The sequence below is a fragment of the Protopterus annectens genome, chromosome 8.part0 (genome assembly GCF_019279795.1).
Source record: "Protopterus annectens isolate FY-2018-M chromosome 8.part0, PAN1.0, whole genome shotgun sequence".
NCBI classification, from domain to species: domain Eukaryota; kingdom Metazoa; phylum Chordata; order Ceratodontiformes; family Protopteridae; genus Protopterus; species Protopterus annectens.
The window spans coordinates 1,066,342,797-1,066,361,340 of NC_056741.1; the positions used below are offsets into that span (position 1 = coordinate 1,066,342,797).

Sequence of the window (18,544 nt, forward strand, 5' to 3'; positions counted from 1 at the left end):
AGGAGGCACCCCATTGGAGAATCAAACCAGAGAACCTCTTGCTGTGAGGTGACAATACAAACTGCTGCACAACTGCACCACCAAGTATCTTGATAAATCCTATACTAATCTTAAGGCATGTCCCATCAGTTTAGGAGGATTTCCAGAATTGCCCAAAACAAACTAATAAGCTTATAGTTAACCAGTACTCAATATCCAAACAAACTCCAAAAAGTAAAAAAGCACTGGATACACTCAAATTCTTTTATTAAAAATCGCAAGTTAGAACCTCTCTTCAGAGATAAAACTTTCATTCTAAGGCTTCCTCAGGCGAATATCATCTTAGCTGTAGCAGTCAATAATTAAATAATCATTAAAGTCACATGACATAATTTCAAACGGATTGATGTAATTCCCTTAAATAAGGTTTTAAAGTAAAACAGTCATTTAGTCCTGGTGGTAAATGGGACTTCATCTGCCAAACCCATTTCATTTCATCACTTTCTGTTAACATTTTTACATCTCCACCTCTAAGTGGTTTGTAAATGACCTTCAATATCAAAAATTTAAACACATGTTGTTCACCTTTATCTAAAATATGCATCCTGTCTTATTTGACCTAATTCGTGTTAAACCTTCCCATGATGACCTCTGCTAAAGTATGGAACTATATCTTGCTCTGACTGTTGGTGTTTAACCTCTCGTAATGCCTTTTCCACTACTCTTTCTGAGTAACCTTTCATGAGAAAGTCTTGACTCCTATTTGTTAACTGACTATCTGATTTATCTAATTGTGTGTTCAAGCTTACTACCCTTTGCATTTGGTTCAAGACTATATTATCAAACATAAAAGGAGGATGCATACTATTGAGATGTAAATAATTATTACGTTTCACATCTTTTCTATACATTTCAGTGTGTATTTCACCTTCTCTATTTCTTAACGAATTAGATCAAATAAGACAAGATGCATGCTTACTTATAATAGGAATACAACTAAAATAAAAAATATTATTCTGAAGCACTGGGAAATTTTAAGAGATGTTCAAGGGCTGCAAGATTTAGTAGCAGAAGGTCCAGTGTTTGGTTACAAATGCCAAGCAGACATTGTGCTACAAGGAGCAGTCATAAAGCTTTTTTCTAGGAAGTGGAAGTAAGCAGGACACTTTTAAATGTAATAATTGCATTTATTGTAAACATTTATATATGAAGCGATCAATAATACATCCAGTCACAAAAAAAGAGTTTATATTACAAGCTTATGGAAATTGTAATACCAGTAACTTAGTTTATATGGCTAAGAGCGTACTATGTGAAGCTATTATGTGGGAATGACCAATAGAAGGTTTAAAGAGCGTATAGCTGGTCATCCTAGTGATATAAAATGCAAATTATTGACAAATGCATTAAGTAAACATATTTTAGATAAAGGTGAACAACATATTAAAATTTTTGATATTGAAGGTCATTTACAAACCACTTAGAGGTGGAGATGTAAAAATGTTAACAGAAAGTGAGGAAATGAAATGGAGTTTGCGGATGAAGTCCCATTTACCACCAGGACTAAATGACTGTTTTACTTTAAAACCTTATTTAAGGGAATTACATCAATCCATCTGAAATTATGTCATGTGACTTTAATGATTATTTAATTGCTGACTGCTACTGCTAAGATGTATTCGCCTGAGGAAGCCTTATGATGAAAGTTTTATCTCTGAAGAGAGGTTTTAACTTGCGATTTGTAATAAAAGAATCTGAGTGTATCCAGTGCGTTTTTACTTTTTTGAGGATTTCTAGAATTAGTATGTGAAAAAAGGCAAACATAAAATGTTGAGGGGGACAGTCCTGCCTGGATGTGGCGTCAGGGCTCTATGTGCTCTCCATGTCTTTACAGAAGATTTAAATTGAAGGGTGACTTGTAAATGTGTCTTCAAAAAACAATAGGATTATCACTTTCGTATCCTTCAGAACGACTAATCTTAAATTTCTTCCATCTACATAGGATCTGTTTCCTGTGTTAAGGTCAAAGTCTGAAAGTCTTGGAGAAAAAAAATCTACTTTTAGAGTCGATGCTGACTGTAGAAAGTCAGTTTTGGTGAGGGCATCTGTCTTTACAGTATTTTGGTTACCAACAATTTAATCTCAGATATATGCACTGGGACGTGGGTAATTAGGACTACTAGCACATCTAACTTCTCCTCAGACTTGTCTAGCCCTTTCTGAGGCTATACCCATCAATACTCCATTTGAAAGATGGCTTTGGTTCTGTGCCAGTCATTTCACAGAATGATATTTAGTACTTTGTTTTGAATGTATAACAGAAGGGATACTAATATTACTGGGGGTTAGAATACTGAAATTCATAGATTTTGCAGCCCAGGGACTGGAGCCAAATCAAAACACTGCTGCCATGTTTACCCTTGCACCCTCTTTCCTCCATGTTTTCCTTTCAATATATATATAGCTGTCATCAGTATGCTATTCATTTGGTTATTATCATTTAGTGGGTGTGCAGCTATGCATTAAAAGCTAGCCTTGCAGGCAGCTTTCATAATGGAGGATGAGGTATAACAATTTTATCAGCTAGATTACTTATTCATTTTTATTGTGTTTTGTTTTCCCGGAAAGTCTGACTGGGCACATGTCACATTTTCAGGGGGAGCCCAGGGAGAAAAGCCCCACATAAAATAAATATTTAAAATGAGACAAATAATAAAGGCATTTATCATATACTTTAGAAGCTATATTATTTTATAAAAGTCAAAGACATGCACATGTTACAGCTGGAGATACAAGAGCAATGATAATGAAGATAGTTTTAGTATATGTTTGTTTACATTAATGAGCTAAGAAGTCACTATATAGGTTAGTTAGAGAAACAGTAGTGGGGATGAAAGAGAAAGAGACAGGGGCAAGAAAAGTGAAAGAGTCAAGGTGACTGATAGATTGGCAATAGAAGAGAAAAAGAAAGATGGATTTAGTCAGGATGGGAACATAAGCATAGCCATGGGGAAGTTAGGTGTTGTTTTAGGTTGTGTTTGAAATGTGTGGTGATGTCTTGTTTAAGGGTGGGTGGGATAGAAATACAGTGCTTAGCAACACAGGTTGAATAAAGTGAGTTGCCTGCACTGTTATGAGAATTGGCCCTGGCCAGGAGATATTTGTTCATAGATTCGTAGGAGGGAATTAATGTTTGAGAATATTTTGTAGTGATAAGCAGATGTTGGGTTGGTGTATTATTTTGTGGGCACTAAGCAGTTGGGAGTAGGTAAGGTAATTAACTAGTTCAAAGCAGTGTAGGTGCTTCAGTGCTGTGTAGTGGTGTGAACAGTTTGGTAAGTTGGTTGTAAACAGTTATTTTATTGTAGCAAACTTCAAGTTTATTTTTAAAGTGGAGGAAAGATTAATCAGGATGGATGCTGCATAGAGAAGTTATGGGAAAAGATAAGATGTTGCTAAAGAATTCCTAGATTAGTTAGTGAGAAAGTTTGTTACAGTAGAGGAAGTCCAACTTTTTGTAGTTTTCTTGATGTCCTGTTGATGTGTTGATCATATTTTAAGTTATCATCAATTAAGACACCAAGAAGTCCTGTGCTAGAAATTATTTTTGTTGAGGTATTATTTGCTCATGTGAAGTTGATGGATTGTTTCTATGCTGACAGAGATTTGTGTAAAAACAGCATTATTTTTTATCATTTAAAAGTAGTTGGTTGTCATCTATCCAGGACTCAACAGAGGAAAGGAGTCCTGGGTCATTTTGTGTAGTAGCCATACACTTGGTACAGAGCATATCATTGCGGCATCATGTATGTATTGTATTATGGAGGCATCTTTGGTAGCTTCGTGAAGATTATTAATGAATATGTTGAATAGTAAAGGGCCTAGAATAGCTCCCTGAGGTAGGACCATGGTATCATACGATCATAGGAGGTTACTAGGCTATTGACCCGGGTGTCATTTCAAGCCTAGCTATTTCATCCCAATGTAATACAATAGATACTCTAGTCAATACCCAGGATTGTATTTATTAATGACTGTCCATGTCCAGGAGGGTTGTGGGTGCTATCCCTGGTAAGAATTTACACTGCCCCATGCACTTGTCCAGGTTCCTTTTGAACAGTGTCATAGAGGTGCTCTGCTTCACATGAATTAGCAGCCTATGCCAAAGATGCAACAGTCACTGGGAGACAAATCTGTCCCTCAAGCATGTCATTTCAAGTCGCAGACCATATTTAGGTCCCTGGAATGGGTAGCTCTTGTCCTGTTTGATTTACAGATGTGCAGCAAATTCATTAGGTTTGGGTTGGAGATTGTACTGTAAGCCAGGCATAAGTCTCCTCTACAAAATCTATACTATACTGAGTATAGTGACAGAGAATTTATAGCTGGTCTGTGCAAGGCACATGCGGGAGATCCTTGATGTTCTTAGTTAATAACCTCTGAGGTTTCTCCAATTGCTGCAAGTGTTTTGTACGGTACATGTCAAAAGGGGCATTATATTCAATTATGGGCTGGATCAGTGATGAGTATAGAAGGGTTATAACCTCCTTTGCTCTAGAGGCAATGCCTTTGCTAATCAAGTGTGTTACATAGAAAGCCTTCCTTATTACAGTGGACACATGGTGGTCAAAGCTAAGGTGGCAGTCTACTTGTGATCTCAGATCTCTTACCACTTCATAGGTACATTGGGTATTGTAAATTTGATAGTGTGAAGGGACATTGTTTTTACAGAAGGCAATGATGATATATTTCTCTACATTCAGTTTGAGACCATGACTAAGACACCAGTTGTTGGTCTGCCTAAGACCCTCTTGAAGTATACTGACATAATTTGAGGAGTTAATAATTTCACAGAGAGAGCAGTCGTCTGCATACTTGGTCAGCCACAGCCCCTTAATTTTGGCCTGAACTTTTGAGAAGTATATATCAAACAGTAGGGGGTCCAGCACTGTCCCTTGTGGCACCCCACTGGTGGTCAATGTGGAGTCACCCATTTTGATAGTGTGTGACTGGTTTGTGAGCCAGTTGGCAGCCCATCTTACAACAAAGGGGTTTACATTCAGTTTGCTAAGTTTATCAGTAATACCTGAGTGTGAGATTGTATCAAATGCCTTTGCCAAGTTGAGGTATGCTGTGTGCACAGATATGCCCTTCTCAATGGCCCTGGTCACATTTTCAAAGAAATACACCAGGTTTAGCAGGCAGGATATGCCCTTGACGAAGTTGAATTGAGTTGAATACAGGGTTTGGAGGTCACCTATGTCTTTATTTATAAGGTCTCTGATGATACATTCCATGGTTTACAGATGAGGCTGGTCAGACTTATGGGTCTATAATTCCCTGGGTCTGTTACTAAGCCACCTTTGTGGAAGGGAATAACTGTTGCTGTTCTCCATTCCACATGAACAAAGTAAGTGGTTAGGCTGTGAATAAATAGGATACTTAATGGTGATGCTAGTTCATGTTTTACTTTGTTTAGGAGACAGCCTGGGATGCCATCTGGTCCCATAGAGGCTGTGTTTTATGCCTTAGACAAGGCTTTAATGACTTACTCTTCAGATATGTAGGGTGGGGGGAAGTTGAGGGGCAAGATTTGTGATGTCTGTAGGGGTTAAGAGAGTGAAATTTTCACCAAATCTGTCTTCTAGTAGATTTGCTATCTTTGCGGGATCAGTGTGTCTAATACCGTTAGTCACCTGTTTGGCACATGCTTTGGTCCTACATTTGAAGCTATGTACATATCTGTAAAAGGCCTTATGATTACAAAATTTTACCTCAAAGTTACCCTTAGAGGATTTGACATATTGTCTTATTTGCCTGTTGAGGCTGAGGAGGGTGCTTTTCCATTGTTGTGGCCTCACCTTAGTTTTCTTAGACAGGAACTTTTTGTGTTTGTTGTAAAGTTTGTTGATGTTGGATGTCCATCAGGATGGATTTTTTTTACTTGGGGCTCTGACTTTGATTGTCTCTGGAACAGCTGAGTCTATGCACTTATACAAGTGGTTGTACATGGCTTTAGTGTAAGATTTTGTGCACTTACCACTTCCAGCTAGGGGTGGGGCTTGGAATGCATTTATACCTTCCCCTTGGAGGGTATAGTTTGCTTTGGTGAAGTTTTTTAGTCTGACTTCACCCTTTGTGAGTTCTGGTGTTAGTGCCAACAAAGATAGACAGAAAGAGGGAAAGATCTTACTTTGTGTATTACAGCCTGCAATCTGTGAATAAGATAGCTGTGGAATAAGCTAAGGGATGAATGGGAGAGTTCTAGGAAGAAGAGGTTCTGGAGCAGGCATTGGTCTGAAAATGTCTTTGACGTCTAAGAGGAGGGAAGATACTAGGCAGCTGGTATTTCTATTAGAGTTTATGATTTCAGTAAAACTGCACAGTGCAATAGTGGTGTTGTGGTGAGGTTGGAAACCCTGTTGAGTGATGGAGTGGATATTTTTAATGTGAAGATGGGAAAGGAGTTGGGAATAAATGCATTTTTCTAATATTTTGGAGACTGGAAGTAGAATGGCTATAGGTCGGTAAATGGAGAGGGTGGTGCATGTTCCCCCTTTATACAGAGGCATGATATGGGACTTTTTCCAGGTGGCAGGATTGTAGCTTTCTGTAATTTATGGGTTTATGAGCATAGACACAGGGTATGCTATAGCATCTCTAGTGATCTGAGATATTCTTTTGACAGGTTGTCTTCAGATTATGATAAAATGTTTTAGTTTTATGATGCGTTTTTTGATAGAAGAGATAGATACTGGTTGAGGGAGAAAGGATTTTGGTGGTGATTAGTACTGTTTGAGATAGTGAGGCTGATGGGTGTTTTTTTGTTAAGTAGGGAAAGGACAGAGTGTATAAAATGTGTATTGAATTGGGTAACTATAAGGACTAAGTTGTTGTTGCTAGTTGGTGAAGAAGTTGTAATTTAGCCTTTTGATCGTGTTCCAGAAAAGCTTATGGTTCTGCTGGTGGTTATCTTGGAACTTGGAAAGGTATTTAGTTTTGTCTGATCTAATTTTTTGTTTAGAAAGATTCCTAGGCTGTCTAACATTGCCATGTTTTGTGGTGTTTTGTCAGTAGAACATGCTTTCTCAGCTTTATCTCTGATTTGCATGAGTTGCCTTGCTTCTCTTGTGAGTCTTGGGGTGGGGCTTAGTTTGACTCATTTTGATCTTATGGGAGTTTGTTTAGTATGTCAAAGAATGTGTTGTTAAAGTGAGGTATATTGTCATCTAGTGATGTATTTCAAAATATACCAAATGTATTTGTTGAGGTAGCTAATGAAGGTGTCATCAATGAAGGACGAGAGTGTATGTACATTATTATAGATTATGTGCTTATGTGCATGATTAGATTGTCTCACAGCAAAGGTCAGTAGATGGTCACTGATGGCATCAGGTAGGCAGCCAGCAGTTTTCATTTTTAAGGGTTTTGGAGAAGATCCAGTTTAATGCAGACTCCCTGTTACTGAATTTGTCTATTCTAGTAGCAGTAGTGATAATTTAAGTAAAATCAAAGAGATTGATGGAGAGTGTGGGACAGTCAGAGCTGATAAGTAGGTAGTCTGTATTAACATCACCTATGATGATAGCTACATTGTTGATAGTATGAAAGATCTAATTCAGAATTTCTTCTAGTAATGGGATGCTAAAATGGCAGTGATGTGTATGCTGTTGTGTTTGAAGATTTGCAGGAGAGAGAGAATTATTTCAGCAATGGAAAAGTTGCGGTAGGTAAGAGGATAGGAAGTGATTTCAATGTGTTTTTGTATATCATAGCCATGCCACTAGCTTTTTTATGCGGTCTGTCATTTTTAATGATGTTTGTAGCCTGGGGTAGAATTTCCTGGTATAACTGCGGTGGTGGTGTTGTGGTAGTATTGTCGCCTCACAGTAAGATGTTGCCCCATTCGATTCTCAGTAAGAGCATCTTCTGTGTGGCAACATGCATGAATGGGCATTCCTTCGTTGAAGGTTGTGCATCAGGCCCGGCAAGTCGGCACATAAAAATCTACTGCCAATCATTAGCGGACCAGAGTTCCACTGTGGCGACCCCTAACCAGAAAAGCTGAAAGACACAATAACAATGTAGCCAGGTATCTATTGCTATTAGTATGTCAGGGGTGTGTGAGGCTCTATAGTCATGTAACTGCAGTAGTTTATTGTAGATGCTCCTAAGATTTAAGTTAATCAAAAGTAAACTATTAACTTGGTTAAGTGGAAAAGGAGTACTAAGGCCAACTGAGGTGTTAGAGTTGCAGGTGTGTATGTAATATAGCTATACATAAGAGGTAAGAGCAAATAGGGTGGCTGTAATATGTTTGACTGGTTGTAGGTATGGAGTAGGTGGGCTTAGAGAAGTATAAATGTAGCTGTAGTGGCAGAGGGTGGGAATTGGGGGTGGGGTAGGCAAGCAAAATGAGCCTGAGCTAGGCACATGGAGTGAGTGCCAGTCTTTTAGGGCCAGTGCTTGGCAAAAAGCAATCAATAGAATTGGCAATGCCAGAGTTTACATGCAAGTAAATAATTATGCTTACTGTGTAAATGCAAAAGTAAAGCCTGGAATTTGTAGTATTAAAATTAGTAGACTAAAATCAGTAAGAGTAGAAAGACATAATAGTAATACAGCAAGTAGTTATCAGTGAGAGTTCAGAGCATGGAAAAGAGAAAAAAGCAAAGCAATGCAGCTGCCTGTACAGGCAAAAAGGGACATTCACAAAAGCAGGAGCTGGAAAGAGCAATTAAGAAAGTGCAGGCTACCAGCAAGAGTAGGCTGTAGCTCATTAATTGAAGAGGGAATGGGTGGGGAAAATTAAAGGGCAGTGAAGGTTATTTATAGTAAGATCTACCTAGTTGAGTGATGCTAAGGAGTCTGTTCTGTGCTCCTACTGTACTTGTTAATAGGATTGGAGCAGACTTGTATACAGGGTGAGTTGATCAGTTATCTTATAATCCAAAAGGACCAAAGGAAGAAAAGTCAGCTGTGTAGCATCTTACGAGCTGAAATATTATCTGTACTGGTAGTGCTTTCTGTAAGCTAGGCAGAAGAGAGCTAGACCCATGCAAGATGCCTTGTAAGTGTCCACAGATTCTCATTCATAAGATTTAATAAGCTACTGAGATGTAGTTCATCTCTGTATTGTTATCAAGGAAGTGCCAGCCTGAACTAGAACATCGATTTGGGCTATACAAGTGCATATCTATGAGTTTATATATGATGGCTAATGAAAACACATTGTGTGACTACAAGGCACTCGTCACCATTCGAATTAAAATTATTACTTTTTATATTACTGCAACAGTAACAGGATTAGTTTGTGTTGTAAATTTTTAATGGTTTGTTGTCAAAAATAAGACACATTAGCAATGTTCTAAAAACGTAAAAATGAGGGAGGACAATATTCTTTTTACACATACCTTTGTAAATGACACAATGAGAGGCAAGGCTGATCAAACTCTTGAATAGTTCATGGTACCTACTAATATTCATCAGGTAAATGGATGGCTGATGAAAACACATTGTGTGACTACAAGGCACTCGTCCCACCATTATTATTATGATTACTACTTTTATTACTGCACAAGTAACAGTTTGTTAGTTTGTGTTTTATTTTTTTTGTTTTTGTTGTCAAAAAATAAGACACATTAAAAATGTAAAATGAAAAAAAATATATTCTTTTTATTCTTTTACATATCAAACTCTTGAATAGTTCATGGTACCTACTAATATTCATCAGGTAAATGGATACAATGATATCTCTCAACTGTATCTCATTATGTAGAGCATTCCTCAAATTCCACGTTTCCCAGTCTTCCTCACTGAAAAGGTTTTACATTCATTCATTAAGATTTTTAATATGCATGGTAAATGATATTGAATTATATTAACTAATAAAAAAAAAAACTTTTGGACGTATGAACTAAGAGCTTTAATCATGCTGTGAGCTCCGTGACCTCCTTTGCTGAGGTTGTTATCAAGTGTTCCACATTTTGCACATTTCTTCCACATAATGAAAGGTAGTATTCCACACAATAAAGATTGGAGAGTTGACAGCTATGGAATCACTACCATACTGAGGAGATATTATCCACTGCAGATAGGAGACTGTAACAAACAGAGTTAAGTATATGAAAAGAAAAAGCTAACTTAGACATTGAGCTTTCCAGTAAAAATAATCTGTTGCATTTTTGGACCAGATTTAATTAGCAAAATGGATTATTGTGCAAAGATGTTAAATATAGTATGATAATACTTTCTGCTTGGAAGATTACTGTCTGGTACTTATAGTCAAATTGCAAAACGCACAATGTGGTTTTGGACTGAATGCTGGAGGAGTAATGGATAATGCAGCAGGGTAACAATTCACAAAAAAAATACAGTCAGTTTAGTGGATTGGGGAAAACAAACTGTATTTCACAAACATTAGGCACAAAGTGGTGCAGGCACTTGCCTCCAGGTATAAAGACAATAAGATTTCCAAACCTTGCAGAGCTGCAAGAATGAAAATGCAGCCGCAGTAAGTATTGTTCAACAGCACTTACACAGCATGCCTAGTGTTTCCCTAGGGGCATGGTGAGGAGGCTCAAGGTAACAAAAGTTGTATCACCAAAGAATTGCATCTGATGATAGACTAGCAGCTAGAGAAATGCTTTCAAGTGGGAAGAGAGATTATACTGGCATTGGGTGACATATCTAACCAACAAACAGTGGCTGTACATGGTATAGTGCATGGACTGATTTGTTTAAACTAAAGACATTCTTCAACTAACTGCTGCCACATGTGGTTGTGCACATCTGCTTCTCCAAGATGCTTGAGGAAGGAGTTACCACAATGCATATTATTTTATGATATCATGCACCTCCACAATGTGCTGAGAACTATAGATTGCACTCATGTATGAATAAAAACACCAGCTGGTATCCACAGATAATGTTACATGAAAAGGAAGGTTTAGCATTTCAACAACTGCCCAGTAGTCTGCAATGTACAGGACCTTATAACACATGTCTCTGCACAACAGGATGGCAGTTCTCATGATTTACACATATGACATGCATGTCATCTGTATCACTGCATCCTGCATAGTAATATTCATAGTGTCACTTAGTGGGTAAGTACAGGCACACAGGTGTGACCACATTTCTAAAGCTGTAGGCAGTATGTACACTTGTTTCACCACCCCCATGTCTCTTTCTCCACACATGTCCATACTGTTGTGCAGGTGATGCAGGATATCCACTGGACTCCTGGCTATAGAAGGCCATAAATGTGAAGAATGTAGCACTACCCATCCAAAACCATGAATGAAGTACAACATGTGCTTGAGCTGCTGAAATCCTGGTTCTTCCACCTAAACACATCAGGGGTGCACTGCAGTATGCTCTGCCACAGCCTATCAGCTATTTGTAGAATGCTGTATATTTCTTAATATGATCCTCTGGAAAAGTTCAGTCCAGCCAACATTACAGTGACTCTTAACACCCATAACAGTAGGACCTGTCAAAGCCCCTAGCCTATCTTTCTCTAGCAATGAAACTGATGGAAATGGACTGAAATCAGTAGCCCCAGATGTCATCTTGTTCAGTATATGGCAATGCAGGTCAAAGCAGGGATGTCTGTTCTACCTCAATGCACCCTGACATACAGTGGCAGTGCAGCCATATTATGTGTGCAGTATTCTGCACAGGCATTTCTGGGCAGTGCATGGTTGAGTTGCCCTGTGTGTCAGATATCTCCACATATACAACATAGGAAAGAGGGAGATAAGTGCACAGATCTCGTAATTTATACAGGTGCCTAGGGACTCATTGTTGAATGGCTGTCTACACGACCAGGGAGTGTTAGGCTACTGGTCAGTGAAGGTGGAGATATGGCTCATGAGAAGAGTCATCAGTTTCATAGATGATTTCCTCTGAACAGATTTACCTAGTCAGGAGGATCCCTAGGACATAGACATGGCATATATTTTAGAATAGGAATGAATGTGGAACAAAAATGAGAAGCTGTACCCAGTGCAGGTCTGTGTTATGGCGGCTACAAACATGAACTGGAGTATGGTGATACAATGACCACAGTAGTTGCAGATTGTGTTCCTTGTAATGGTCATTCTATGCAGCTAACATGGGTATAGATATGTCCCTGACCATGAGCAACACTGGAATGTAGGGTGCTGATTGTGGCAAGTACTAACGTCTTTAAAGAGACAGGTATGGATGGAATGTGCACCTTCGTAGACTGCACAAGAGTCCAATCGTGACATTATCCCTGGCTTTTGTTGTCTCCAGGAGGCTTTGTCAGTGCTGGGTGACATCCTTCTGGAGGCTGTGCACCAGACCAGTCATTCGAAGATTGGTCTGGGTAGTTGCAGACTGTTCCAGTATTACAGCTTTGCACATCTGTTGATGGTTTCTTAGAATGACTTACATATGTCTGACTCCTTGAACCATTGGTATCTTGCTGTACGGTGGGTATGTGCATGTCAGATACAGTGCCCTGGTCTGGATCCACAAGCTCAGATATAGCAATGGCAATGTTGTCAGTCACAAGAACCCCCCCCTTGACAAGCATGGTGACCCCTTTGTTGTACATTTCCTAGGGCAGCAGTGTCCCACTGTACAGTTGATGTAGGACAACTAGAAGGGATAATCCTAGGACTGTGACTCGGTCTATGTGCCAGTATCATCATCGAACTCTACACAGGTGCTCACTATACTCTGCTCTCCTGGTATAATCTATAAATTTGTCACTGTAGCAGTGGTCTGTCTTGTGAGTACAAAATGCATGAAATAGCAGATTGATAGTGCCTGCCCCACAAGTCATGATATGTTTTGGTGTTCATGCAAATGACAGGTAGATGCATGTTGGTAATTATTAGACACTTACCTGATAACTTAATGTTTGCCCTCCACTGTTTTTGGAGGACATGCATACATCTAGGAAAACAGCAGGTCATATTAGTAGCAGGTTATATGTGGGTATAGTGATATTGCACTGTCATTCTTATGTTGCCCAGGATAATCAGCACAAAATAAGGTTGGACAGGGATACTTAGATGGTCGAAGCCACTGATATTCTGGACACTTCAGTATTCCTGTGGTTAGTAAGGAGTGTAGTGGTACAGATGGCTCTATGCAGACATACAGCTGTGGTATGTAACAGAGATGGGTTAACTGAGAACTGTAGGGAATAGATGCTTCCCTGATGGCAGGTGTGATGGCTCACAGGGGCACAGAGTTGGCACAGGGAGCAGGGATATCATGTCAGGTATAACTCGTGTGGATGTCTTCAGCAAGAGAACCCATGAAGATGAGCTTAATATGTAAAGGGCAGACAATAGGGGTTTAGAGGAGTTCATTAATTGTTCACAGCTGTTCATACAGGGCCATCAAATTCCAGACTACTAATGCAAACATAAATCCAGAAATGTTACCATTGCTTAGTCATAAGCAGGCATGCAAAGATATATGAGTGATGTAATATAGACTGGAGGTGGTGGCAATGCTGTTGCAGTGAGGTGCCAGCCCATGCATGCAGATGAAGATCTACAGATGCATAACTTGTACACCATACAGCTGCAATGTATGCTGCATGCAAGCACAGTACTGAACATTAGTGTTATCACACCTATACTACTGTTGCAAAAGGCTGTCAACAAGGCGATGGTCACCCTTACCATAATTCTGTATACTACTGTGTAGCTAATTTTGGTTCTGCCTTTTGGAACCGCTTACTCTGTTGTTCAATAGGGTTCAAGCTGCTCAGGTAAATTAGCTGCTGCTACTTTCTTGCTGCATGTTTTAGTATCAGACATGGTAGACTGCACAAGAAAGACACTAATAAATAGTAGTTTGCACCTTATACATAGATATATGCTAATGAAGATAGATTTCACCATGACGAACTGTTAAATTTTGAAGAAGTGCATCAGTTACATAAGGTACAACAATGTCTTGCAACTCATAAATATGTCTTGAATACCCACTAATAAAGGCAGGCATTGCATATATGTACACCATGCTACATCACAACACTTAAAATGCACTGGTAGTGATTCAAAATTCCATGCTTGGCATGAATCTCTGGATGCCATTTTGTATCGCTGCTGTAGCTTTTTGGTAATGCTGCTAATTATAGTGGTGTATGTGGAGTGCTTACCTGGTGTGTTAAGGAGAACCAGATAATCCTATTTCTCATACATATACATTTCAGAGGGCAGCTAAAGTTTATGTACTTTATGCAGGTCCATTGCATAAGGTGGATACCTGACCTGATTTGGCTGACTAGCTGTGCAGGGTGTCTGTAATCCCCCTATACCAATGAGCAATGCAGGCACCAGTATGATGACCATATTACCACTGTCCTAAAGATGGCTCAATGGAAGCAAAGGTGAGGCAGGAATAACATGAATGTTATAATGTTTGCCTTTTATAGTTGGTGCCATGGTGCAGTTAATAACTTATGTTCCTATTTTCACATCTTTCTTCCTAATAGATTTTTTTTCCTTTGACAAATCACAGAATATTGAAGTGAACAAACAACGAACGAGGAGCCACCAAGCTGGACAAATGATTCTTTAAGTCGTGCACCAAACCACTGTTTTATTATCGTATTTCAATGTCTAAAGTAAACAGGGATTGTTTTCCCTTAATTGTCTTCAAAAATCCATTCCTGAGTGCACATTTGGGACATATGTTAATGTATGACAATAGCTGTACACTTAAGGATTCTTCGTGAATGTCAGTAACTGTGGCTTTCCTGTCACGTACATAATCTATAGATTGTCTTTCCTTATTACCATTCTTCTCTGTGTCACTACATAACATTAAAGTCCTTTATACACACACACATATATATGCAAGGCCATCCTATACAAGGCGTGTCTGTTGATGGATTGCATTAGTGACAAATCAGGTATTCACCTGGGCCTGGAGCCACAGTTTCAGGGTGACCCATGGCCAGCAAAAAATAGTAATTTTATTTTTAATGTTTAGTTATGTTCAACATTACTAACCCATTTTAGTTGGGACTGTATTGAATATAAATGATCTTGGTGGCTCCTCGTTTGTTGTGTGCTCACTTCAGTAGTTTGTGTATCCTTTAAATCACAGAATATACCATGTTACCTGTTATGAATAGATGTATGCATGTTGCATGTGCTATCACTGGCAATTTTATCATTATGCCACTATGTTGTTTTGTGGGTTAGAGGACACGGCAGTGCCCCTAGGGGATTATTGCTACCGTTTCATACATCTAATTTAATGCACATACCTGTTTTAATGTAGTTGCTTATGTTCTAATGCATCTATTTGTGGTAGTTTAGATTGCTGCTCCAGCTGTGGGTACCTGTTCTTGCTTCTGCTTTATTGCACAGACTTACATATTGTAATAAAGAATATTTCTGGGACTGTGGCCATTATTTCAGGCTTATGCTTGTATAGATTAAGTAGTAGCTTGGTACTCTACTCTGCTTTATAGTCACACCTGATGTGATGAGTGATGACTTGCATATCACTTTTGTCTTTCAGCATGCACAGAGTGAGAGCAGAATGCTGCTGCTGGCTGCCACAGAGAGCAACAGAAACTAGTATCACAATTGGGTTTATGGTACCCTATTTCCACATATGCAATATGTATGGTGTAGCAGATTTGAGTCCTCCTCAATAATCTCACCTCTCTCTTTGTGCCTTCCATCTGCAGTTCACAGTGGCCCATCTGAGACAAAGGCATGCTAGATGCTTTGCCAACCAATCTGTTTGATACTACAGATGAGGTGGGCATTTAGAAAGGCAATTTTTCACCAGGAAATAGTTCTAGCCGATTTCAGGTAGATAGCCTGCCGAATCACCTGTCCTGGCTCAGCTGGAGATGGAATATGTATTGGAGGTTGCTGTTGATTACATGATGACACTGTGAATTGCCATGCATCAACTCCACTTGCAGCAGGTATTAACTCACTGGATCAGCTGTCCAGTGCCATTAGATGTGTGTAGAAGGGGGGAAGCCAATGTCACCTCCATCTTCTAGGTTTCTGTAATGTCTATTCTATCATGGTCAGCAGCTGATATGTAATCTCATAGCCCACCCTGTCCCAGGCCATGACCTTTCCCATATTTGTCTGTTTATGTGTAGTCCACATCACTCTCCATGTGAATGCACATCGGCCCTTGTTCCTCTATGCTGTTTCATGTATGTTTGATTACTCCACTTCTTACCCTCCATCTCCTTTTCTCCACTAACATACATTTCTCTTCTCCCATCTTTTTTCTGTCCATGTATATATAATGGGACCTTTCTACCCCAAAAATGTACTCTAAATCCCCCCTAACCTGGCTTAACCTTATTCACTTCCTAATGAATGATTTTTGCATTCTATACACCTTTTCTTATTTTCTTGTACCACTCTTTCCACCACTTTTATGGAACCAGTGAGGTGTACAGCTTATTGGGTACATACTGATTGTTTTTTTTAACTTGCTATTTGTATTTTTTTATGCCCAGATCAGCAGCCTGCCATTATAAGTGGCTGCTCATGTTATGTGCTATACCTATTATGCACGATCTTGTAAGTTTCACAAAATGAAACATGAGACCAATGCCTTGCCATTTGTTGCATGCTCTAAGCTGCATTGATCTACTTTGATTATAACTTTTCCCATCCACTTTATTTAACTTCTTGATGTTCAGTTTTCTGCCTACTTATGCATTGTGGCCCTGCATAGTTATTCTTGTTTATTTTTTGCACTGCATTGTTTTCTTTCTGTGCACAACAAGCACTCTCATCCTGAAATCCATTTCTGTGAACCCCAGGCTGCAATGACATAAATGACAGAAACAAATTTTGAAAAAAAAAAACTGAAGGACAATGAAGCAAATGAAAAAAGTAAAAATAATTAAAATAATGTATGTAAAAGCAAGACATCTGAGATGAAAAAGGGACATGCTCATTGATGAATTAAGTGTAACTTGAGCCCTGAACAGATTTCAAGCCATAGACCCTCAACCCCTCTCCACCTGTGTTTTTGGTAATGTGCATATGCACAGATATTCTTTTTTCTTAATTTTCCTCATTTAAGACAATTATAGTCCATTGATGTGCACCTCAAATATATGACTGGGAAAATTTAAAAAATGGTCACAGTACATTAGTCCAACTTGCTTTACAGAAGTAGTCCTGCAAAGTCAGACTAATGACAGTTTAACTTGAGTTTGACAACAAGGTAAGCCATTCTTATCGACAGCTCCTGTACTCAACAGTCATAGGCCCATTAACTGTGCATACCTCAGATGTCTGACTGTTAAAAAGAAAGAATTAAGGATACAGTGATATATTTTAGGTTTGCTTCACACAAAAGCATAGCAGTCCAAGTAGTTTAACTTATTTCCACAGAATCAACAGTAGTCTTGCAAAGCCAGACTGTTTAAAATGAGCAAACAGCAAGAAGGTAAGTTACTTCCATTCACAGACAGCCCCCATACTCAACCAGCAGTTATAACAACTTTGCTGTATAGTCCTTATCAGATTCCTGTAAAAAAATAATAATACCTCTTAACTCTTAGAGCCACATATCAAGACAAAGTCAAAATGGCAAAGGCCAAAGACCCAGAATCAGGGACAAATTTTAAATATTAGTGTTATACATTTAGAAAGTTGTTAGAATCCATGTTTTTGAATTACAATGACATTTCTGAAGAACATAAGGTCTGAAACTGAAAATTTTCTGTTTATTTAATGACTGTAATCCTCAGCAATTTGCCAGAAAACCACAACTTTTATGATGAACAAAGAAAATATGAAACAAAACCAGGGTCATTTGGTAAACTGGGGGACAGTTAAAGGCTATGTAATTTCAATTTTGTTTCACATAAACAAAAGACAGCCCACAAGTATTGCAACTTGTTTCATCCAAATGTACATTAGATCTATGAAACTAAATTGTTAACTGATTGAATGACAAGATGAAAAGTTGTTTTCTTTCACTAAGAGCCCCCAAACCAGCAGTTCACTGTATTGTATACAATTAATGTGCATGTGATAAAAATAATACAGAATATGAATCAGGAACAAAGCAAGAAAAAAAATCAGCAACAGATTTTAAACACTGCACATTTATATTTAGAAAGTTGCTACAGTAACATATTTTACATTGGCTTGTTGTTTCTAAAGGTTATGAAGTCTGAAACTTAAATAAACTTAAATATTTGTTACTATTTAGCCAGCATCATGGTACAGAGGGATAAAGCTCTGACTATGGCCTAATCAACCTGGATATGATTAGTCGCTCAAGTGACTGAGGTGCTGGCAGGGAAGTATGGGCTTGCCCATCTTAGGGAGGAGGGTGCTCTATTGTATGCACTTCTTTTTTGATGACTGGTGGAGGATGATGCATAGGGTGCATGGCCCTAAGGGAGAATAGGCAGGATGTTGGGTGAATGGCCATTGAAGTGGGATGATATGACAGCATACCCTAATTACATGTCTGCCTCTGGATATACAAGTGTGTGGAAAGGAAGTGGCAGGTTAAGAAGTGTAGGGCATGAAAAAAACTACCAGCAGCAATATGGTGC

The 18,544-nt window shown here is 38.8% G+C and overlaps 1 protein-coding gene across 3 annotated transcripts in view; it reads right to left on the reverse strand.

Moving 5' to 3' along the window:
- Window positions 1-18,544, reverse strand: part of LOC122809220 (hemicentin-1-like) — a 607,229-nt gene that overhangs the window by 18,843 nt on the left and 569,842 nt on the right. The window lies entirely within an intron of this gene.